Source organism: Excalfactoria chinensis, chromosome 7 (genome assembly GCF_039878825.1).
Source record: "Excalfactoria chinensis isolate bCotChi1 chromosome 7, bCotChi1.hap2, whole genome shotgun sequence".
NCBI classification, from domain to species: domain Eukaryota; kingdom Metazoa; phylum Chordata; class Aves; order Galliformes; family Phasianidae; genus Excalfactoria; species Excalfactoria chinensis.
In genome coordinates this window covers 9,325,550-9,349,977 of record NC_092831.1, presented here as the reverse complement: position 1 = coordinate 9,349,977, position 24,428 = coordinate 9,325,550, and the positions used below count along the sequence as shown (strand labels likewise).

The 24,428-nt window shown below is 46.0% G+C and overlaps 1 protein-coding gene across 4 annotated transcripts in view; it reads right to left on the bottom strand.

The window, feature by feature from the left end:
- SEMA5B (semaphorin 5B) overlaps positions 1-17,947 on the bottom strand; it is a 247,269-nt gene extending 229,322 nt beyond the window's left edge. For 2 of the 4 annotated variants that reach the window (XM_072341964.1, XM_072341963.1), the window contains exon 1: positions 17,569-17,945. The gene's annotated coding sequence lies outside the window, so the exon portion shown is untranslated. Of the gene's footprint in view, positions 1-17,568 lie in introns of all 4 variants that reach the window. The other 2 variants (XR_011904333.1, XM_072341968.1) reach the window with 2 other exon arrangements.
- Between the last annotated feature and the right edge of the window lie 6,481 nt (positions 17,948-24,428).

The following is a 24,428-nucleotide window of genomic DNA, read 5'->3' as shown; positions in this document are numbered from 1 at the left end:
TCTCCCTGTAAGGCTGCCAAAGGTATTAAATAACAAATCTGCTTACTTTCAACCATGACCACAGTTCAGTGCAGCCAAGTGAAAACAGTCCAGCGCAGGTGGATGGCATGTAAAGCAAGAGCACCAATCTCTGGAGAGGGCACCCTGCCCTTCACAGTGTGTATTCCAGCTGTACTGCAACAGATGCACAGTCCTCATTCAGGTGAAGTAAAAAAAAAATATACTGGCTTCAGTACTCACTAGTTTGAAGGTAAAAGATGCTATTGGCTCTGGCTTCAGTTGTACAACATCGATATATTCCACCTTCTGTTAAAATACAGTCTTGGTAGTGATCCATGTCTGATGCAGTAACAAAAACCAACCTGCTTTATGAGCACAAGTCATGCAAAATGGGAGAAGTAAAGCAAAAAGCTGACGAAAAAGGTACACACAGCTCTGGAGAATACGTGGTTCAGATTTGAAAAGAAGACAAGTATCTTTAAAAGACAGCCTGATCCACATCAGAGGGAAGGAATTTTAAGACGCCTTCTTTTATGTCAGTGGTCTTTGGATGAGGTCCATAGCAGAAGGCTCATAGCCAGTCCATAGGCTTTAAATTCAGGAGGAACAAACACAGTCACTTCGTGAGCAACTTTTAGAGGCGCAGTTCTAAAGACACGGTTTGCTCTTGCTATTTCAGTCCACGTTAGAGCTGGTGCCAGCTACTCAAGCTGATGGGAACTGCAGCAGCAGTTAGACCCTTGCAATGTGCACTTGTAGAGGAGAGAATGGAGAACATCCTCATTTGCAGCCCACTTCAAAGTCAAGTTAGCTAGTGTATCACGGGAACATGGACCACTGACAAGAGAGCCTTGGCAACTCTTTTGTAATCTCTTAGTCCTGAAAGGAAGCTCAACAATTAAAGCTAGTGTGCAAGCCTTAATGCACCGGAGAGGTCTGGCTTTCAATCCGAATGCTGAGGTTTGGAGGATCCCAGCCAACAGCAGCCACAGAGTCAGCAGCTTATTTCCAGTTCATGAACTCTGTACGCAAACTGGATTTCCAGTCCGGGAAGGGCTGAAGGGAAATAATTCAACTTACCATGCCTTTAGGGTCTATTTCCTCCAACAGGGCTGGCACATGTCACTAGGAGCAGAGCCAACACCAGACACACAGTGTCAAGTGACTCACTGCCTGTTACTGGGAGCACAGGTGTGGAGGAATCTAAGAATGGGAAATGTAAACTTCTTGCATCAAAGGAAATAAGAGTAGCTAATGCCAGCTGTTCTGCAAGTCATTTGGAGAACGAAGTGGAAGAGTTAGTAGCAGCTAACTGGTGGGAATCTAGTTTTTCTGCAAGCACAGCTCCAGCAGGGTGGGTTTCAGATATGCTGCTGCCAGCTCGAACAAGAACATCTTGTTTTTAATAACACACATCTGTCCTTTCTGTTGTTTTGATGGAAGAATGGATTATTTCAAACGGAAATCACCAAGCAGGGGCTGTGCTTCAGACTGATTTTTTTCCCCCATGCACGCAGCTAATATGCAGAGATAGGAAACCATTTAAAATATATAGCACTTATCAGGCAGTATTTTAAAATAATCTCTGATCAGTTCTCACGACAATTCTAGAAGATGTTGGCTTTTTTCTTTCTCTTATGCATTATTACTTCAGCTGAGAAACCCAATGCTGATTTCCCATTGTTTGCCCAAGGCAAAGAGCGAGCTGCTGGCAGGGATGAGTTTAGAAGTTAAAACTCACCAATTCCCAGGTTTCCATTTAAGCAATCACAGCTCATGTCTCTCTTTCTCACTCAATTCACATCCTTTTCTAACTGATAAGGCGGACCAAAGCAGGTGACATTTATGCAGGATTACTTGACTCCAAGCAATATTAATACTTGCAGTTCTGTAGCTGGCCCAGACTCAGCATTCCCAGAGCTTCACAAATCCCAGAGACCAAAGCCTCACATCACTGTGATGCACTGTTTGCTTTGTAAGGGGTTGAGTAATGAAGCACAAAGCAATTGCAGGACATGCTCGCATTCACACACCAGGCCTGCATCAGAACCCAATGCTATCTACGGGTGCCAAATCATTCACAGATGTTTCAAGGATGCTCCAAATGTTTAATCTACGTTCAGTTCAAGAGCCCATCCTGACCTTCCTTCAATTCACTTTCAGGCAGAAATATCCACAAGGGGCACAGAAAAGCTCAATGATTACAGTCTCCAGTGATCTTAAACAACCCCATCAAGGCTTGACTTGATACAGACATTTCGTGGAGAGAAAGGACCGCTCACAGGAGACTCCACTGTTTTGAATCTCTAAAGAAATTTTTGGGCTGCATACAGCTGAACATGCATACCATTTAACCTCTTTAACACCAGTAGTTGCAGATGCCAATAAACTCAATAAAGGTACATTTGAAATCAGTCTCACCTAACTGTAAAATCAATTCTACCTGCCACAGCACAGCAGAACACTGAGGCTCCAGCTGTACCGCATGGCTTCAGCTCCCACCCACACAAAAACACAAGAAGTGCTAAGATACTGCATTCGTACTAAAACAATTTCCACTAAATGCCTCAAGGATCTGGAGAGATCACCATCTGAAAGCAAAACAAATGCATTCAGACCACAGGGCACATGCATTTCAGATGGATTCCCACTCCTATTTGCGTTACAGAGGCAGGCAGAGGTTCCACACAAAGTGCAGTACCTGGCACAAGAAGCTATTCATGTCTATGGAGTGCTTTCTCATCCTCAAAGAACTTCTGATCTCAGTAAACAAAACAGATTACATGTACACCCTTGTACTCATTCACAGTGGAAAGTGGAGGCAGAGAGCTCTCATCAGACATCCTCTTGGAGCCAGTTTAGACTTCCTGTCCCTGCACCATCTGACCTTTGAGAGAGTTAGAACTTGGCTACAAAGATGAAATTATTGGCCAGCAATACGGGACGTAAATCCAAATGGCAATAGGTATTTCCTGCTAACTCCCAAGCGAATACTGTGTTACATCTTCTAGCAGTTAAAACGATTACACAGACCACGTGAAGGCACTCTATAGTTATCATTCCTCAACAGGCAGGAGACGAAGCCCAGCACAGGTAGGCACACCTGAGCTAGCTGACAAGGCAGAGGATGTATTAGCACTGCAAATATCCAACAAGTGGCACTTACTTGGTCAGCTGAAGCTTGTTCTTTAAGAAAGAAAACCACACACCTGTGGAGCCATGAAGGAGGAGCCCTTGAGCTATCAGAGTTAGGAGTAAATATGTAGAGAGAAAACAAAAAATAATCTATAAACCCATTTTCTCCTAAAGATGTTTCTAAGTAATGTATTCATTCTTTCACAGCCCATTATCTGATCAGGTTCAGCTACATCTAACAGCTCCACTGAATTTTTAAGAAAGGAACTGTAAGAAGAGAAGATTTTTGCAAATCAGTGTCTGCGTGGAGATGCTTTTATGTATTACAGCCAGCCAAAGCCAAGCAGGCACAAAAAGCTGTCCCCATTCCTGTGGGATCAGAGAGCAACCATCAGTTCTAGCATTCCCAAGTCCTCTCCATCCACCTCTATGCACTGCTCTCCTGAAGCAGAGCCAGGTGGAAGCACAGCACTCATGGCACACTGCTCTCACACAGCAGAAGGAATGTTTTAGCTGCTGACTCCAGAGCAAACCCCTTCCTTTCATTAAGGATACATTCAAACAGTATTCCACTGACAGACACAGTCTCCTGCTCAGTCTCAAGGCAGCCATTTACAAAGCTCGTTCACCTGCATCCTTAACAAGGGGCTCATTTGGCTGTGGTCTCTTACCTCTCTCTTTCCCACACAAGCAACTCCAGCTCAGGAGTGGAAATTATTTAAACTCAGGCTAATTAACTCAGCAGGAGCAAGTCAGAGCTCAAAAATCTTCCCTCTCCTATCAGAAACTCTTACCTGCAGTCAGGGAACATGAAGCCATTGACAACTCTCAAACACTACTCCTACAGGAAACATATTTCTCCCATAACTTCTCAAGATTTACTCCTATACAGTCACAACATAAAAAATCCTGAGAAATGACACCCACATACACACACTTCCCCGGAAGCAAGTACCGAAATGCTACGGATGTGTGCATGTGTGATGTCTTTCCTACCACAGTTGTTCAGATTAAGCTTCCAGTCTCCCAGGTAAGCCATACAACAAACACAAAGATCTGCATCTTTGAATTATCATTCTGCCCTGGCACAGCAAGGCAGGCAGCAAGAAGTCTGCACTCTTCAGTCATCTTTACCACTATCTGCACAGCACAGCCCCAAGCCACTGAACACCAACAGATTAATGCAGAAATGAGGTGCCTTGTTGGAGAGGCAGGCAGTGCCCAGACTCTTTGGCTTTCAGTCCCCACCAGCTGTGTTGGGGAGCCCTGGGACCAGATGTGGCCAAGCAGGCATCCAAAAATGGAAGCCGTACCTCATAAGCCTATATAAAAAGCCATGTTCTCTGCTGTTCTGCAGGAGCAGTGCAAAACCATATATGTCTTAGCACAGCTACACCTCTTAATACAACATGGGGATGTAGTGAATTGGCCTTAATCTCTCTGTTTCACTTAATTCTTCTGTAAAAGGCAAACAAATAATACCCACACAGCACGGTGAAGCACTTTGTAATCCTCAAATGAAGGGTTCTGTGGGTGTAAAGTATTCACAAGGTGCATTTATTTTCAAACTGCACGAAAGACGCCGCTGCGTTCCCTGGCTGCATTTAGCACACCTCTGCGCTGTGCAGATCTGAGGCCGACATCAGAGAAAGGAATGCTGCGACAATCAACTCCAAATCCCGAAACTCCGCAATCTATTTGTTCTACTAATTAAAGGAATATTTACTCAGGAAGCAGGTTTACACTTGAATGAATAGTTTCCAAGAACAAATATGATTTAATTATGTGTAGATGCAAGGAGCGTACTACGTATTAAGGAGATTAATTTATGCTCACTAAAAATACAGGCAAAAGAGGTGCCTGGTTAATAATTTTCTATGTTGGAGAAAAGAAAAGGTAAGAAAGGGCTCAGAGCGTTATCTGTTTTAGAAGCTTGTTTAACAGAAACCTGCACTTCCTTAGAAAGAAAAACAGAACAAGTCCTTTGCATAAGGTAGCACACGTAGATAAACTGCATTCTAGACTAAAACAAACGTTACAGAGCTCAGTAACGGAGCAAGAAAGAAATGAATCACCCTGAGCATGGGGTAAGGCAGGTTTCTAAATGATGACAGGATGTGCGATTGAAGACAAGCAGGTCAAAACAAAGGCCAAAGAGTCTTCCTGGGGCTGATGCAGAGCTGGCCCTGCAGAAGCACACTCAGCCCTTCACCTCCACGTGATGCAGTGAACACCAGATACGGTAGGACTACAGGAAAGCAAGGAGGGAATACACTCCCCAGCTATGGGGAAGATTCCCATTTCTGACAGCTGTATTTCTAATTAAACAAGACAGACTCTCAGCCAATGGAGGACAATAAACATTGAATATGTAAAGAAAAGTTCTTGGTGGTCCTTTGTAATGCAATAGAAAGTACAGCAACGATAGCAGAGCAGCAAGGTTCCAGGCTGCAGCGAGTGAGAATTTGCTCAAATGTAACAGCCACAGAAATAAAGGGGGGAAAAATACCACTTACCTTCGGAAAGCCTCAGGTACACAGGGATCTCCAGTAAGACACCCTCACCTCCACCACCAACCCTGAAATGAGGTCTGGGAAGGGGTACATTCTGGCTCCTCCCCTTCTTGTCACTCAGCAGAATTGCTTGCACCTGAGCTCCCCTGGGTTGCCCTGCCTTCCCACCAGGTGTTCAATCACTGCTTCAGGCCGTGACTCAGCATTTCCACTACAGACTTTGAGCACCAAAGCAGCAACTTTGGGCTGTAGCACACAGAGCATTACTTTACTTGTTGAAAGAGAACGTGGAAAAGCGATATGATATTTTGATATCGAACTAATTTGTCACAATTGTTTCAATTGCTTATCTGATTACAGTGTAGATTAAAAAAAAAACAAAAAACAAAAAACAACACCTTTTTTTTTAACAGTTACTGCATGCATTCATAAGGCACCCATCAGCACAGCATTTATAGGAAAAGAATAATTTCCACCAAAGAGAAGGAACCATTTCAAGGCCTTTCTGCTTTAACATAAATAATTCATCATACTCTGCTGTCAAACAAGACAGAGCAGCTGTGACTGCAGGACTCTCATTCACTGCCTCCCTCAATGAGCCAAAGCAAGTGACTTCACTCCTCTGTGCTACAGCTTCTTCCCTAGTGGAAGGAAATGTGTGTTTGGGAGGCACAGGAAGGGCTACGGGCTGGGCTTGACACACGGCAGCTTGACAAAGTTCTTCTCGTCCCCATCGAGTCATAGTATACACATAGTGGAGCAGAACACAGGAGTCGCTTCTTATCCTTCTCATTACTGCTTTCATTTTCTGTGTGATCTTCCTCCCTTCCCACTATCCTTGACATCAAGAATTATTTACAGGAATGCCACTATGCTTCAGTGTATTATTAACACCTGGTTTCATGCCAACCAGCAATCGGGCTTTTCCTGTTTGTTTCTGTGTTGCAACACAGTACACAGAAGGCTTCAGTCCTCTACAATACAGATCTTAGCCTTGAAACAAAGTTTTTGGGGGGAGTCTTGCCAAACTGGCACGTAGTTTGCCTTGCAGGTAGGAGTTCAGAGATGAATACATTGAAGTATATCTGATGGCATTCTCCAGTTCCTACCAAGGCTGAGTTCAGCTGAACCTTGGCTCATCTGAATGGTGAAGGCAGAGTTGATCCTGTGTCAGCTCAGGGGATGAACCAGATGATGCATCAGGATTCATTCTACGGAAGTTTGACCACCAGTACTTTAAATTATCATCTGACTGCTTATCAGGTGCAGCTCAACATTTCATTACAGTGTTTAAGTCTCACTCTTTAAAAACATGAAACAGAAATTTAGAAGGATATGGGAGAAGGGAAACACAGCCTTTGGAACCCTCTGTGAAACCAAGGGGCCAGCAAAACGCCAAGTGCTTTGTAGCATCTTGGAAATTAATAGCAGCCCACTTTTATCAAATAAATGCTGTTGTAGCTGAAGCAACACAGATTGCAGACACATTTGTAGCTTTCTGTCTCACAAAGAAGCCAAAGTTTTTGGGGAAAGATCTTCCTACACCAATCTGCTTTGAAGTGCTTCCTACAATCATGATAATCTGTTCCAGAAACTGGTCATAATAGAAAACATCATTTCAATGCGGTCTACAAAGTGCATTTCCAAAAATGCTTTCAGTTACACCTCAATTGCAAATACGCCACTGAGCACTTACTTCTGCATCGAGGAGGGTTGGCTGTGATAAGCATGCCTTTTTCCTGATCTCCTGCCTTTTAATCGTGTCTATCAAGTCATTGTAACTGACAGACACGTTATCCCCGCTATTCAAAACAAATAAGAGATGCCTAAATTATACCGTTGCATTTTAAAGAGGTACTGTCAGGTTGAAAACCTGAGGCCAACTCATGCAGCCCTGACTTAGGCGGTATGCCAATTTAAAAGCAAATAATGCTTGGATAAGAACTGCAAGACACGCACTTATTTTTTCTGGAAAAAGAAAGAAAGGAAAAAAAAGAAAGGAAGGAAGGAAGAAAAATCCAGGCGTTAACTTACGCAAACTGAATTTTTGCTACTGATGTCCCTTGGGGCAGGATCAGGGCGTTTATCTCTACTGCAAATAACTCAGGCCATTAGAACTGCAGACATCAGATTATTTCCAATTCTTTATACAATTTATTTAAGCCCCTGATTTTACCAGGTAGAAGTCTGCCATGTAAATAATCCCACTGGCTCAGGGCCATGCGATAACTTCACCAAAGCACTTCTGTAGCTCATTTGGTTTATATGTGGAGCTAAGTCTTACTCAGCCCACATAAAATCTTCAGAGGTTTCTTTTTTTTTTCCTCCTTTCTAAGCTGAATCAGCCTTAGAACAAAAAAAAAAAAAAAAAAGAAAAAGAAAAAAAAAAAAAAAGCCTCATTATTTTTCTCAGGTTTCTAATCAATTACCTCTGCATTTCATGCTCAGACATTTGGGAAGGTTAAACATGGACGGAAACAGAGATCTTGTTGTTTTGGATTTTGGTTTAATTAAAACTGGAAATGCTTTCCTTGGCTCTGGGTTTTGCAGCACAATGTTGCACACCTAATTTTGGAGCGTGTCTCTGGACCAGCATGCTCCCTTTGCAGTTCTTTCCCATAGGTACAAATTTATCTTCAGCTTTCTGGACTCACACTATCAGTCATCAGTCAAGCACAACTGCAGCTCTTCAGTGAGGCTGCAGTAGTGTATCTGTGAGCAGAATTAGGCTCTCGCACTTTTCATGGATGTCCAGGTCCTATGAGAGCTCTGTAAACGGATAGCCAAGTAGGCTGCCAGAAAACAAAGGGTTTTCATTAAATGATAACATCTCTCCAAGCTAAAAACAGAAATCACATTACTTATGGGAAGGTTCTAGTCCTCTCAGATCACAAGTACCATGGTTAAGGTTAGTGCAGCCCAGCTCTACATGGCTATAACTTGTGGAATAGATTCAGATCACTTGCCTTGTGTTAGCAATTGAGAACTCAGGCCAATACATTCTCATTACAGTATTTTCACTGAAACAAGAAACATTTTGCCTTTGTACGGACTGCACAATCAGTTTGATTCTGCAGGATCAGATCACACACTAACAGGAAGGGAATGGCAACTTCACCAGAACTTCAAACCAAGCAGAAAGAACCTGGTTATGCCCAAGCAAAGCACAGACAGATGTTTTGTAATTTACCCACAGAGAGCCGCTCTGATAGAACGCTGCTCTGATTTACAAGCATTACCATTGCTGCAGTCCTTACCCAGCTCCCAGCCAGCAAAAATATGCTGTTGTCTTTCAACACTACAGCTACTCCAGTTCTTCCCCAGGCATATATTAAACTGGGCTCCTCGTGCCAGGAGCTTCTGTTGCCACTGTGCCTCCTTTTTCTGTCTTCCAACTTCATGTGCCATATAGCCCTTATCTCCCACTATCTGCTCAGCCCTGCTCTGCAATCTCTGCCATTCCCGTTTTCCTGCATCTGTCAGCACTGCTCTGTCTTCTTTGGCCAGTAACATCATCGGGAAGTGTTCAGAGAAGAGCCATCAGGATTGAAAAACCACAGAGGAATCCAGCATAATATTGAAACATCACAGAGAAATTAAGAGCTGTCTTGGTTGCAGTTCTCAAGTACTTCCACAGCAAGGAAATAGGATGCTCTGCTCTCCAGATGAGAGCATAGCATGGCCAAGAAGCAAGTGAGAAAGTAACAGGCAATATAACCACGAGGGCTGCTGTAGGTTTAACACTTAAACAAGAATTTAGAATGTTCTCTTCCATCAGAAGGATTTAAACCAAAACTGGATTCTCGTTAAGAACAGATGACCAACTTGAATGTGAACCAGCTCAGGGAAGTCCTGTGGCCTCAGGGAAGATATAAACCAACTGAAAGCACATTCCTGGCGTTACCACCCAACATGTGGGATGAGGGACTGAGATGGGGGAGAATCTCTGGAGTCAAATGCGAAATGTAAGTTAGAGGGGGAAACACTAGAACTCCTGGTTCACACATGTTCACTCACAGTTAATGTGTGATTCAATTGAGTAAAGAGCAAGTGACCATCAGAACAACTGCTTACGTAAAGCATGGCATCTGCAAATCTGCCAGTGAGGTGTCAATGAAAAACTAAATGTCAGCTCTGATACACTTGTTCTTTACAAAAACAAGAATGAAATATAACATTGGGAGTAAGCTTATCCAGTCATCTTCTTTGCTACATTAGCATTTTGGATGCCTTAGCTTATGAACTTTGCAGAGAGGCTCTTGGCAAAGAGGGATGGCATTCTTACAATTAACTCACACAAGCTATCCTCAGTAGTATCATCATTATCTACAAAAGTGTGCTCAAATGAAGAATCAATACATAAATATGAAGAAGAAATTTAGGGAGAAAACGAAGTGCTATTAGCATTCCGGGAGTATAATAAACTCGTAATTTGCTGAAGCAAAGCAGTGAAGCCTGGATTTGCAAAGCAACTGTAGAGAAGGAGGTGTGCAAAGCTCATTCCAAATATAAGCTGTTTTAATATTTCAAAGAGCCATTAGAGGGAACACATAGCATTAGCAATAGCATGTTTTGTATTCCTGAGGTACAGCCCTAGACAAATACAGAAGATATGTAGCAAATTACTCTCTTGGGGACAGTTTCTGCTGGTGAAAGGGAAGAAATGTTAAATTTTAAAGACATTAATCACTTGTTTTTGTTTTAATTCAATCTGTATAGATGCGTGTGCACGTTTGCATAAAGAAGTACAAAATAGAGGGATGACTTCATCTCATCTTCAAATCGCTGGGACCAATTGTGCTCCTGAGATCAGGGTGTTATTTTTTCTTCCATCACACTAACTGGAAGATCTCAGGTAAGTAAGGTATTTGGAGGATGGAGTTACCTGCTGGCAGTGCTTAGCAAGGAGGCAGACACACAGGCTTGTAAGGCACAAGTCTGGAGCTCTGATCCAGGAAAGCATTGAGGTGAAGCATTTAATTCACAGGACTTAACTACACATTTGGAATTAAGTAAGTGAATAAGTACTTCCAGGGGTTGCAATCTTAACTCTGCCACTAACTCACTCTATGACCTTGAGCACATCACGTAACACCAGACTTCTCATAGATGTCAAAGTCCAGTTCCTACTGATCCCAGTCACTGGCAATCCTACCTGGCGCCTATCTGCATCATTACACTGCACGATATCTTTCACAGATGAACACCTCATTCTCCAGGCCACACTTCGCCCTCAGGTCCTCCCACAGAAACACCTCTGTTTCTCTCCCTGACCGCTGTTACATCAGACTGCCTAGCATGGCTGAGAAAACAGAATTCTGGGTAAATTGTACTTTCTATCACTTAATCATCCTCAACATTTGTATTATGTGTTATTTGACATCATCCCCCATCAGTACTGGAACAGCATCTCAGAGCCCAATTTACAGTGCGTAGTCCTATTTTTCTCATTTTAAATAAAGTATGCCTCTCTACACTGTTTCATTCTACCGCAAACCCTGCTGTCCTTAATTTTAAGTAGGTGGTTACTAGCTGCAATTACCAGTAAAAGCTGAGCTCTCTTAGACTGGAGGAACACCGTGGACACGTGCAGAACCCAGCTTTGTATTTTTAATGAAAATACCCTTCAGATGTGGAACAGACCCCAAAATGGTCAGAGAGTGAAATATGAAGTGATTTATAAATGCGGACTGATCGCCCTGTCCAAACCATGTGTTTGAAAATCTCCTTCTGGCAGACAACTGGATTCAGTCAGGAAGAGAGAGCAGAGAAAGGAACGTGAGGCAGAGGGGGGGGGGGGATCTGTAATCGCTCCAGCAAACTTGTGAGACCTCGCCAATTCTTTCTTTCCTGCACTCATTATAAGAATGGGCTCTAAAATGTGTCTCTCTCTACGTTCTTGAATGTACCATATTATACTGTCGTACTGAATTATCTGGAGTGAACTTCCTACCCTTTCCTTTCTTGTTGTCTACTCTCCCACTAATCTTTGATCTCTTGTAAACCAGCATTGCAGGAGATAAATAAGCAACCTTTAGCTGTAGCTGTGGGCCAACCAACTTCCACGTGGCCAGGAAACACAGCAAAGCAATGAGAGCTGTACAGCAGGCGCTCCACAGTCAGCATCCTCCTCCTGCATAATGCTGGCCCCAAAGTGCTCCCAAACTCCATTCCTACTCTCACCCCAAGCAGTGCAGACATCCCCAGCACCCACTCAGAACCCTCATGCAGTCACTACAAGCCAGGTAGACTGGATGGTCCCAACACTGTAGTAGAATGAGGATGTCACCATGGCCTCATCTGGAGTCTGTCTCCTGCCCTCAGGAGGACAGACAGCATCTGCCCCTTCTTGTGCAACTGCTCAGAGCTGTCACAGCCATTTCTTGGAAACACTGATCTGATCCCTATCTCTGTAGCACGTCAGAAATCTTCATTGTTGCCCATTCAAATGCATTTAAAGGCTTCTTTTTCCCCATTTTTACTTTACATCAGTAACCTGTACGAGGCTTGCACTTGAAATGAAAAATACTACTTTTAAAATGACAAACACCCAACACAGGACATTTGTTACCACTAAAAACAGCCCTTTCTGTCTGTGGAGGACATAATTCATTCACTGATACACGCACCCACATTCTCTCCAGAGAGTTTCCAAATTCACATGCACTCCCAGCACTAAATTTTGCATTTCAATCCAGGCATTAGCCATAAAAGATGTGTAAAATCCTATGTAGTCAGACAGAAGCAGCTCCCTATTGGCTATATAATAAGCATCTTAGGTGGCTCCAGGGTACAAAATGATTCCAAAAGGGGTGTGGATAAAATCACACTGCATAAATTGATTCTAGACCCACCTGTTCCAGGTGCCAGCAAACGTATTTTGCTAAAGCCATCTGCTTGTCTGAAAAGCTAACAGTTTTTGAAGACGATGGCACAAGCAATCTGCAAAGTATGCAAACTTTGGAAGCCCCAGACCCTTAAACTGTGAACTGCTCATAGATCATCTTATTGGGATTTAGACCGGCTGTTGTGCAGGACTGAGACAGCATCTCAGCTCACAGTCTGAGCACATCCAGCATCAGGGCACTTCTTCCATAGCACAAAGCTGCAGGAGGGCTCACTTTGCAGCATCCTCACGTGCTGTACCCAACTGCTGAGGCTGCCTCTTGGGTTTGAAGTAATGATTGAGCCCTTGAGTGCAGCACAGCACTTGGCCAAGATCGAATGGTTCCTGTGCTGCTTCTCTGCAGGTTGCTGTGTTCCAGGTGGTCACATTCTGCTGTACAATGGGTAAAGTCAAGCCTTGGAAACTGGCCCTGAGCAACTTACATGGCTTCTAGCAACAGCCTAATAAAGAGTGCATTATACGGTGAGACTACCAAGCCCATAAGCACTTTGCCTGTTGCACAAGGCAGGTTTGTATTAGTCAGGATCTGGTCATGAACACACAGCACCTTAAGAGCACAAGCCCCTTCAAAGCAGCTTATGGGTAGAAAATATCCCGTGCTCTTTCCACAAATGACCCCTTACTGAAAAGCAATGAAATTACACAGATGACTTAGAAGCTCCCAACATGTTCACAACCGATCTGAGGATTAAGGCTAGCAATCAGCATGTTTACTTACAATCTCATTCAAAGCCTACTAAAAAGTAAATAGGACACACCAGCCCACAACTGACACAGTGCTTTGGTGCATGCTTAACTATCAGCACATGAATAGCCCCGTCACCTATTCAGAGTCATATGCTGTAACTTGGTAACATCCTTCACATGCAAATTACTGGCCACACTTATTATATTCTGAAACAAAACAAAGCATATGCAGTTATCCATGTAGATACATATCTGACAGCAGCCACCCTTCACAAGTATCACCACCCATGCGCTTCCCAGCAAAAAATCACTTGGAGCTCTTCTGGATGGGCCTTAAAAGTGAGTTCTTTCTGGGAGGTAACTTTGGGAGCCAAAGCACTGTAGTCAAGGAGACCTTGCATACTGAGTCACAGCAGTGCCTTCAGAGCTCTGCTGCACTTTGCTCACATCATGTGAGCCTAGGGTAGGGGATAATGGCTGTTATGGTGCGTTTGCTGGATGACAACAAGAATTGTAGCAAATGGAAATATGGAGACTAACTGGGTTTGAGGAATAGCCTCCAGAAAGCAAGGCACTGTGCTCACAAGCCCAAATACATGTGAAGTCTTGCGTGGTATACAGACAGCTGCCACTGAAACTCATGAAGATTGCAACCATGGACAGAGATGGGTATGTGGGAAGAGTCAGTAGCCCGCAATGCAAAAGGCAGAGAAACAATGACCTACAATAAGCCTGGCTGACACACTCATCAGCAAGTTGTTTTTTCTCTCCTTAAGAAGAAAAAAGGCAGGCAGTAACAAAGAACTGTTATTTGATTCTCAAAGTCAACAGCACTCATATTCGAACACAGCCTATTTGAAGGCACAGCGGGGATAGCACTGTAATTCTCCACTGTTTGTGTCCTGGGCTAAATAACAAAGATGCAACCTAAATAGTGGCAGTTCAGCCTCACAGGATTCAGTCTCTAAAAAGTAAGTCCATCACTTAGGATGTACTTTGCAATCTCAGCTGCTGCACCGCAAACAACAACAAATTCTACCCCCTTGAGAATCAGCCTGAATCGCCTCCACCGCCACCTGCATAAGATTGCCTTTCCCTTTTTCAGCTCTACACCAGAAGTCAGGCATGCTGAACAGCAAGGCAAACCTATAGCAGACTTCACACAGGGTTTGCATCAAGGCTACAGGTCCAGGTGCCACACACCAACAGCAGGATGTGGTCACAGTGCCACATCCCTCAGCACCTCCCCATTGGTGGGACCAGGCTGCACTCCCACACCACGAAGGATCCAAGCAGCTTGTGCTCAGGAGAGGCAGCTATGCTGAAGCCCAGCACCCAGTGAGCCCCTCTGCAAAATCACCCATGGCTCTCACTCAGAAATCAACTAGTAATTGTTAGTATAATGATTCCATGGAGACAGATAAATAAAAGGTGAAAAGGCTTTTAAATGCATCCTACAAGCAATATTTTATAAGCCAGATCAATACGTTTCTCTAGGCTGGAAACAAATGAGTTCTCAAACAAAGTTAAATTTAGGAATGAAGATGTTCATTTTTCTTCCTACGGAAAGTGGTGCTGACGATTCCTTGGAGGGCATTCATAAGAACAGCAATCCAAACCTGGGGCCCCATCGCACACTCCCTAAAATCAGCGTGGTGAGAGGAGGTGAAGGTCACCGCTATCAGCCTACGTAAGGAGAGCTGGAGTAGCTCTGAAATCATGCGGCACTGGCCTTAGACTCCACGCCCACCACACCAGCACGGGGAACCGATGCAGCCCCAGACTGAAACCACGACAGCTTTCTTCCTGTTGCATTTACGCAGTCGGCTAACTTCGCTGCTGTCTCTATGAGGAATCACCTGGATAAGGGCTCCAAGCGTTCCGAGACCGCAGCCCCCGGCAATAGCAGATACCGATGCGAAGGCAGAGCGGGGATTTCTTCGTGGCACTGTTTGTTGCTGCCCCCTTTTGCCAAACGGCGAAGCAACAGCCCAGACTTACACAGAAACTTTCAACGTCGTCGTGTTTGTTTTCAGGAAAACAGACTCATGCAGACGGTCTCGCTTAACCCTAGTGTGACTGCTCGCACGGTTATCAAACCTGGCTAGAATAGAAACGCGTTTCCCAAGCCACATTGAAGACAACACAAAACGCTTTGCAGGAACACCCCCCTCCCCCTTCAGCAAGGCCTGAGCGTGCCTCTGCCTGAGCCCAGCAGGACCCTCCTTGCTGACTCCCAACTAAGGCAGAGAGAAGCAGTGGCAGTAAGCTTGAGGTGCACGCTCCCCCACATCAGCTTTCTGTCTGGAGGATAAATAGCAACCTCACCAGACCACCAAAGCCGTTTTGCTTGGGCATTTGCTTCGTCCCACTGCAAAGCAGCTGAAATCCCACAGCACCACCTGTGCTGAGTTTCAGGCTCTATAGATTCCAGGTGACCCCATCCCCATGCCCTCTCATCAAGTCTTTGAGGCCCAGCTGGGGCCACCTTGTTAAGAGCCATTCCCCACGCAGACCCCCATCCCCAGCATCTCTCTGCTCTGCCCTTATGTCCTCTGGGGTTGTTCTTTTCTACTCTGCAGTTTGCTCCCTTCTCTCCCCCAGCTCTGTGTTGAGGGCAGGGCAATGCCTTCCAGCAGTCCCACAGGCTGGAGGCACACAGAACAAACCTCCACATGCCAAATGGCACAAACTGGCTCCCCCCATGACTTCAGGATTAACGTGTTGCTGACAGGGTAGGACAAAAACTTAATCCCTTGGAGGAAAGAAGGCAAAATAGTGGGAGAGGAGAAAAGATAAAAGGAGAAATCATCTCCACTGTGCTGACAATGGAAAAGATCCCCCACTGCAGCCCGCCTTGCTCAAAGCCAGCTCGGCATTCCGCACAATCTGAACAGAAATAAAAGTTGTAGTTCAAAAGGGGGAGAAAAATGGAAAGGAGACGGGGATGATTCAAGCAGCCGCTTAAAAAGGAAACCTCTATTTAAAAATCCGGAGTGCTATGGTTAAATATTCCTTTTCCCATTGCATTCTCTGCAGTTTATGACCAGTTTTCTCCCTTGGGCGCTTGCAAATCACACGTATAATTGAGGAGCACTTTGCTGTGTGTGTAACTGGAACAAGCTCCTCTCACTCTTTGCCTGCACTCAATCTGCATCTCCGCTGATCCCATGCAGCAGAGAGAAGCAAAGCCCATCTTAACTTTTAGCTTTGCTCCTTTCTATTTTGCTCGCGGTGCAGTCAGTGCGGGGTCTCAGCCCATCGCTGAACCCATCCGGAGGCGGAGAGCAAACCTCGTGCTGCTCACACTGTAATTTGGGAGAAGTATTTTCTGTAATGAGAGGGAACGCTCGCCCAACAAAAAAAGGAAACTTTACTAGGATCCCAACCCGATATATCCATGCAGAAATAGTTCGAAGATGAAAAAGAAACAAACAAAGCAAACCGGGACTGGCATCTACCACGTTTTGAGACCTTTTTTAAGGACAAGAAAGTCCAACCTGAGCCAAGAGAGAACGGCAAACCCTTAGGACACAGATACTCCCTAATATGCTCCACCTAAGCCCATGAACAGACAGGTTCAGCCCGACTTGGCAGCACACCTTTTGTTTGTTTCCTCTGAGGCGTAACAGCAAGCATGCTCCCGGGCAGCAGCGCCGAGCAGATGGCAGCGTTGGAAAATGCACATCTCCAACTTTTGGTGTGGGCGTCGGGGCCGCAGCCACAAAGGTTGCTTCGGGAATCCCCCCCCTCCCCGTAAGTTTCTAACAATGCACGGAGCCGCACAAGGCTCTCTGCTTCCCTCTCCCTCTCCCCTTCCCTTTTGATCTCCATCAGGACGTGAGCTGAAATTTAATGGGCCACCCCTACCACAAAGACAAATTACCATCCGGGAAAGGAAAAAAAATAAAAAAAAAAAAAAAAAGAAAGAAAGAAAGAAAGAAAGAAAGAAAAAAGGTGGGGGGGATAAAGAAAAACGAACACAACAAGCGTTAGTATCCCTGCGCCTGAGCTCTCCGGCTTCCCTCTTGCCTCAGCCCCGCTCGGCGGGTCATGGGAGAGCTGGAAGGTGAGAAGGAAAGAGAAAGAACGAAGAAATCACCTCCGCCGCCTCCCGGCTCGTTCCCTCCCCAGCCCCACCGGGCCGCGCGAGCAGCGCCCGGAGCCCCCCGACTGCCCAACCTCGGGGCACGAGGACGGCACCTCGTGGGGTGCCCCGACCCCTCCGCACCCCGGGCCGTAGGGGGACCTCCCCGCGGAGCCTCCAAGTTTGCGCCGCCCTCTCCCCACCGCCCTCCCCCAGCCCCTCAGCCGCGCTGCGCTTACGGGCTCTCCGGCGGCTCCGGTGCGGGGCTCACGGGCGCATCACGCTCCGGCTGCGGCTGGAGAAGAGCGGGGAGCGGAGCGGAGCGGCGGCTCGCCCCAGCCCGGCGCTTAGGGTGCGCTGCCACGGGCCATGCGAGCGGCTGCGGGCAGCGTCCCCGCGGCGCGGCCGGAGTTGGGACCCAAGTCCTGCCCTGCGCTCCGCTGCCTCTTCCCGGCGGCTCCTGTCGGCGCGGCTTCAACTCTTTCCATCGGAGACCGTGGGGGGGGGAGGAGGAGGAGGAGGCGGAGGAGGAGGAGGTAGGGAAGGAGGAGGGAGCTAGGGGCTGGCAGCCCCAACTCGCACTGATGTCAACTAATGTATTCAAAGTTCAACAGGGCATTTCTTCGCGGGCGGATCACCCTCCCCGCCGCTCGCAGCCGGACCGGGAGGGTGTGGGGGGAGACTGGCCCGCGGAGCTCGATCTGCGGGCCCCTACCCCTGGGGTATGGGGGGAGGAGGCAGTGCCGGGGGCTGCCGGCGTGGGGAAGGCGGAGAGAGGCACCACCGAGAGCGAGGGGAGAGCCGGCGGCCGTAGGGAGCGCCCTCCCTGCGGGATGGGCAGGGCCGGGGTCGGGATGGGAGCGGGGGGCACCGGGACGAGCACGGAGCGCAGCCACCGCCGCGCCTAGCGGAGCCCGAAGCGAGCCCCTGGCGCTCCGCCAGCGTCTGCGTGCTTAGTGGAAAGGAGAAAAGGACCGAAGTAAAGGCGGGGAAGGGGGGGGGTGTATGAGCAGAGAAGTTTTGCCCCGCAGGAGCGCAGCCGGTGGGCGGCAAGCCGCGGAGAGCGAAGGGCAGCGGTATGGCGGGGCCCAGAGGGGGGTCGGGGGCTGCTGGGTCTCCGCGGTGCTGCTCCGCTCCTTGAAGCCAACGGCGGCGAGCTGACAGCTAAGCGGGATGCGTGGCGATGCACAGGCAGCCTGGCGGTAAGAGGATAAAAATACAGCCGGGCTGTGTTAGCGACATTTAAAAATTGCGAGATAAGAGCCTCGGTTATTTATCTGCTGGATCCTCCGGTAGAATAACCCGCATTGATACCGCTGCATATGGATGTGAACGTGTATAATGAGGCTGGAATTGTTTTGTTGTTGTTTTTTTTCCTTCTGTAAACTGATCCAGTCACTGATGTTGGCAGTGCATTATGAGTATAGGAAAACAGTGACATTGTGCTGTGTCTTATCAATCCTGAGACTGCCAATTGCAGCAGCACTGGGTGTTTCACAATTCACATCTCAGAGGAGTAACAGCATAGAGATGATCATTACACGATATGTAATTCCTCACCTATTCTTAATTTCTCAGTTCTCCCTTAATCAGGCAACTGTATCACTACATCGTTTCACGCAGTAACACCTTTTTGGCGCAGCTCACCTGAAATAGTCAATACATCATTTACATGTATAGCGTTTGTGATCTGATTTCCACTTTAAAACTGACACTGGAAAGTTGGGGACAGGCAACGAGAACAAACCAAACATGATGTGGCTGCGTGTTCTATTTAGAACTCCCGCTCTGGGATAAGCCTCGAGTCAGGCAGAGCTGAGAGCTGCAGAGCAAACTGCCCCATGCACAGCAGTGTCTCATTTGCCACTCTTTTTGCATCCCCATCTTTCCTGGAGACCTACAGAAAGCCCCTGATTTGTTGTTGCAGCATCTTCTTGGGGCACTGTATTAACCACCAGGTGAATGGTAAATAACTTCCAAGTTCCTATGTTTCCCCAATAAGCAGGGTGATAGCTTTCGGTTGAATAACTTACATGTTAAATGCTGATGTCAGGCAGGCTGGGTGTTGGGAGCAGGACACAGCACAGATCTGTGCTGCTGTGGTGGGGCACTACTGGCTTTGTTTCTCAGCTGTGCTGTAGAGAAGGCAGTTTGGTTACCCAGGCCTCAGGGATAGAGAAGCACACAGGCACACATTGCTCAGAGTCCTACAGGTAAAGTTAGAAAGACATCCTAGAGTGTCAGAATCAGCAGGGTTGGATCACCCCAGATCATCCAGTCCAACCAGTATTTCTCCACTAAACCACATCCCTTAATACAACATCTAAGCCCTTCTCAAGCACCTCCAGGGAGAGTGCCTTCACCATGTCCCCGGGCAGCCCATTCCAGTGCATCACCACTCCGCCGGAGAAGAAATTTTTCCTGACATCCAACCTGAATCAAAGTGCTGCAGTGATTCCTGGGGCCGTTTGTGTCCGGATAGCCTAACACCAGCACACAGGGGGACCTCCCTGAAATCTCTGGCCAAACAAGGGAACTACTCAGCTCCCTTGAGCAAAAGGCTCGCGATGCAAAGTGGTGCCGTTCAGATGCTTCGAAAAAGATAGAAAAATGGTGGGATCTCCCGAGGAGCGGTGAGTGTGGAACTGTTTCCAAGCTGCGAAGCGGAGCGGCTGCAGGGAATTCTGGTGCTGCTGGTACCGCTAGGTGCTGCTGCTGCCTCCCGGTGCGGCCATGCGGGCGGGAGCGCTGAGGCACTGCTAAGCGTGAGCTGGAACGAGCAGCTGGGATGGAGATCTGTAGGGCAGGGATACAGCAGCACCGGCCTTTCTGAAAGCCTGGTCGTCCCACAGCAGTACCCCGAGCTGCGGCTGCGTTTTCTTGCCTGGCCAGAGCAGGCTGCGCTATCTGCATTTGCACAGGGGGAGGAAAAGAAAAAAAATCAATCAATCTGTTCTGGCTGCAGCGGCTGCACAGACCTGCTCGGACCGAGCTGCTGTGGGAGTGCAGATAAGCGTTACTGGATTCAGGGGGGAGCTGGAGCACAGCATCGACTCGGAGCTCGCCGTCGGGAGACGAGACGACAGCATCCGCCCCCGCCCGAGCTCAGGACCGCTGTTCTGCAGAGGGAGCAATGCAATTAGAAAAGCAGTTTTGCTGCAGATGGCCAGATGGTTTCACACGGAGCAAGGGCAGGGGAAGGAACATATGTCAGTGGCGACCTTTTAAAACGATGCTTAAATGGAGAGTACGTATGTTCAGGTATCCACTTCAATAACAGACTGTAAGTTCTTAATGGCCCCATAACACTGCTAGGGGAGAAGGAGGGTTTCCATGGGGAAAGCATTCTAAGCATGCAGCAAAATGTCCTTTACAACTTTCTGCTGATGCCAGTGACTGATTGAAGTGCAGCCCAGACTGCCCTTCTCGGTGTTTTCTCAAAAGGGAAAAAACACATTTCTAAATAGAATATCAGCAAATACTCCAAAGAAATGGCAGGCTGCACTAGTGATAGTAAGCATCATCCTGAATATTTAGATCTAAATCTGAAGCCAAATGGCCTTTAGCCATGAAATATTTAGGCACAGGGCTTTTTGTGCTGGAATTTAAAATAGGCTGCTCAGTAGTCACAGTTGTGGTTTCCGGCCTCAGGCTGATGGCGACAGTAACATTTTAATTTATACTAAAGAGAAGGCAAAGTTAAATCCATGACACGAAGGGAGAGTCAGATGACCTGAAAGCAAGAGAATACAAATGAGCTCCCTGGAGAGAATAGGCTGTGATGGAACAAATGGAATAATACAGAGGGATGACTTGACACTATCGCCACAGAGACTGTATTTCACTTCTTTGGGGAGAAATGAAATGAGCTTAAATTGGGACAACTGCTTTATTTTCAGAGAGCTACATCTGAAGCCTGTGCTGCCTACAGACAAGTGATATACATTTGTTTCTCCCCCTGAAGACAGGTCCTGTTAATTGCCAATTTTCCTATGTCTCTTGACATGACGAGGTCATGAAATGTCATCATAGTTAACAGACACAGGGCCGAGTATTCCCACCGGGGATCATGAAGGCAGAAAGGTCCCTGTCTGCAGAAAAAGACTGATGAAACATAAAGGTTGAGTTAACTACACGGTACAGCAGAAGGGAGGGAACATTAGCCTGAGGCTCGTCATTGCCCAGTGAGCATCCACGTTGTGGTGGGATATACAGTGCATAGTCACCTATTTATTGGCAAATAAAAGGAACAGTGAAAAATTAGTTTTAAACAACACAATTGAGAGGTATGATACTATATCAGAAACTGTTTTTTCCCTTCCTCTAACTCAAGCTGTGAGGCCACAGGCCATACTTATTAGAAGTTACTTTTGCCTTGAGACTGGAAGCGTGAAACCTACTACTGCTATATGCCATAATTGTGTTCCAAGTTATACATTATGTAAGGGACTGACAACTTCTGTGGTAAATACAATGAGATTTTTTTTTTCCTTGGGGAGTATCAGGACCATTGCAATTATAATTAAGCCTTAATTTAAAGAGATGTTGTTTGGTACATAAGATACCTTAGTGAACACTCCATACAAGGTCTGGATTTGAACAGAAAGTGAATTCAAGACCACTCTCAGCTTACCCACTGACTTCACATCCAGCAGTAGGTAATTCAGCTTTCTGAGCTCAACACCCATCATCATTTTCCTTCACCACCTTTGAAGGATTTTGCTATATCCCAATTTTCATTTTAAATGAAAATTTAGCTGTGTTAACAAGCTTTACACTTATACAACAAACTGCTGCACCCTACAAGATACTCTATTGAAAAAGCTGGATCTGAATACAAGTAGGCTTTGAAGATCTTAGTTTCTGTTCATTCACCTGTTCAAGTGATGAGCAGAATATTGATACTGAAGTTTTCAGTGTCAGGTTTGGCAAATGCAGTTCTCAGTGTATTGGCAATATGAACACACTGGTAAAACTGAATATCCATTCAGCAGACTGTAATTCTCCTGTAGTATTTGGAACTCATGATCTGGAAAGCCATTCTGAAAACTTAAGGTGCTCAGAGCACTCCATTAATACAGTGTCCTTCCATACCTGCGTGCTTTTAATGAACTTAACTAAAATCCATACTGTACCTACTCAGTGTGGGATATTCAATTGCTTATAATCAAAACCAATTGACTTTAAAATCTCACCCACTTTGGCTGCAGGGCTGTTTAAACTAAAAGGTCAGGAGCAAGAAAACCTTTTTTTTTTTTCTTTTAATACAAAACTTTTTATTCTTCTCATTCAACGTATGAGCTGTTTCTGGAAATGTAATTTTATCTTTAGGCAGAGGCCAGTTAAATAAAAATTCAAGTCTTCATTTTATAGATTTTCTGGCAGATATTTAAAATGAGGGCTTCGGAAAAGAACTGTATTCTGTCTTCGTCTATGATGGCTGTGACTGAATAACAAAGGCTTTCCTCTCTGAAGAGGTGGGCCCACTGGAACTAACACAGACAGACCCATGGGTTTATGTGACTTCAAATTCTTAGGCAGGTAAGTGCTACTTCATAGGTTCAGACATCTCTCAACACTAAGCCTGAGATGTAACTCTAAACCCAGCAGCTCTGCCTGTGCTGTTCACGTTTGCATGTTGTAGCTCTGGTCCCTCCTGAGTTGGAACCTACCCCCCTCATGACATGACAAGGCACCAGATGGCTGCACACTGGAGTCTCCCACTGAGAGCCTTCTCTGACACCATCATTGCTCAGTTCATGGAGGCAAGGTGTCTTCTTCCTTTCCTGAATGGAGCAGTGGTGGAAGCAGTCCTGTGGTGAATGGGAATCTTGGACCTAGGCTAAGCTGGTAATATGTGCAGTATGAATATTCATTGTTATTTTGTTACTGATAGGAGGAGATTGGGCTGGGTGTTACTGCAGTGTGTGGCCTGCTCTAATTTAAAGAGGTTGGAAATGATAGCCACCCTTTCGCTTGCAGTACCTCAGCAAAGAGATTGTGGGATACCACAAGCATTACATTAGCAGAAAGCTAAGACTGTCATCATATGAGACTGCTCTGCACTGCTTCCTAGCTGAGATTGTCTGCTTCCCTTCACAGGCACAGCTAGGGATGTCAATAAAGAAAAAATGATTGCAGCAGAGTGGGCTAGTACACTGAGAGGCGTTCTGCTTTGCATTTTCAGCAGGTAGAAACCCTACCACCTCTTCCACAAAACATCATATTCTTCCTTCAGTATGACCATCACAACACATAGTGGCATCTCAAACATAAAGCATGACAGCAAAGCAGACAGGAGCTCCACAGTGAATTCTGAAGATATACAGCACAGATCAGGGCGGCTGAAGCAGGCAGGGTCAGGTATTGAGCTATACAAGTATGCCAATATAATCCCCTCTTCTCAGATAAATGCAACCACTTTCTCTACATAGCTAATTACATATTACTGATTTTCCATCTTATATTTCTTTTCAATTCAAAGTTATTCATCAGAAATGCCTTTAAATATACATATGTATAATCAACACAATTACTCCTTATTTTTCTAACTACCATAACATGTACAGCCTAGTCTAGCAGCCAGAAGTATTCCAGGAATTCTGGTCAACAATCATTAGGAATTTTATTACTGCCAAAAAAGCAGAAAATTATCTCATGCTGACTAAGCCAATGTTATCCTACTGTTACAACATATGGCTGTGGATGCTAAGACACAATGCACCCCCATCAAGTGACCCCCAGGCTGGAGGAATGCTACACGGGAGGGCAAGGTTTCTGTTTAGAATGACACCAATCAGCTGGAGGAACGAGTTAGATGGAACCATGTCAAGTTTAACAAATGCAAAAGAAGCATGCAATAAAGTCAGAAGCAGCCCATGTAACACTCCAGGCTGGGGATGAGTAAGTGACCCCACTGGAACCTGGGGCCTGTAGATCAAGAGCTGCTGATAAACTGGAAAGTCTCCAGAGAAGTCAATTAGAGGAGTGGAGCACCTGCTGTACACTATGAAGCTAGGGCCACTGGGCTTGGTTAGCCTGGAGAAGAGAAGGCCAACAGAGTAAATAATTACACTATCATAATTCTACAAGAAGATAA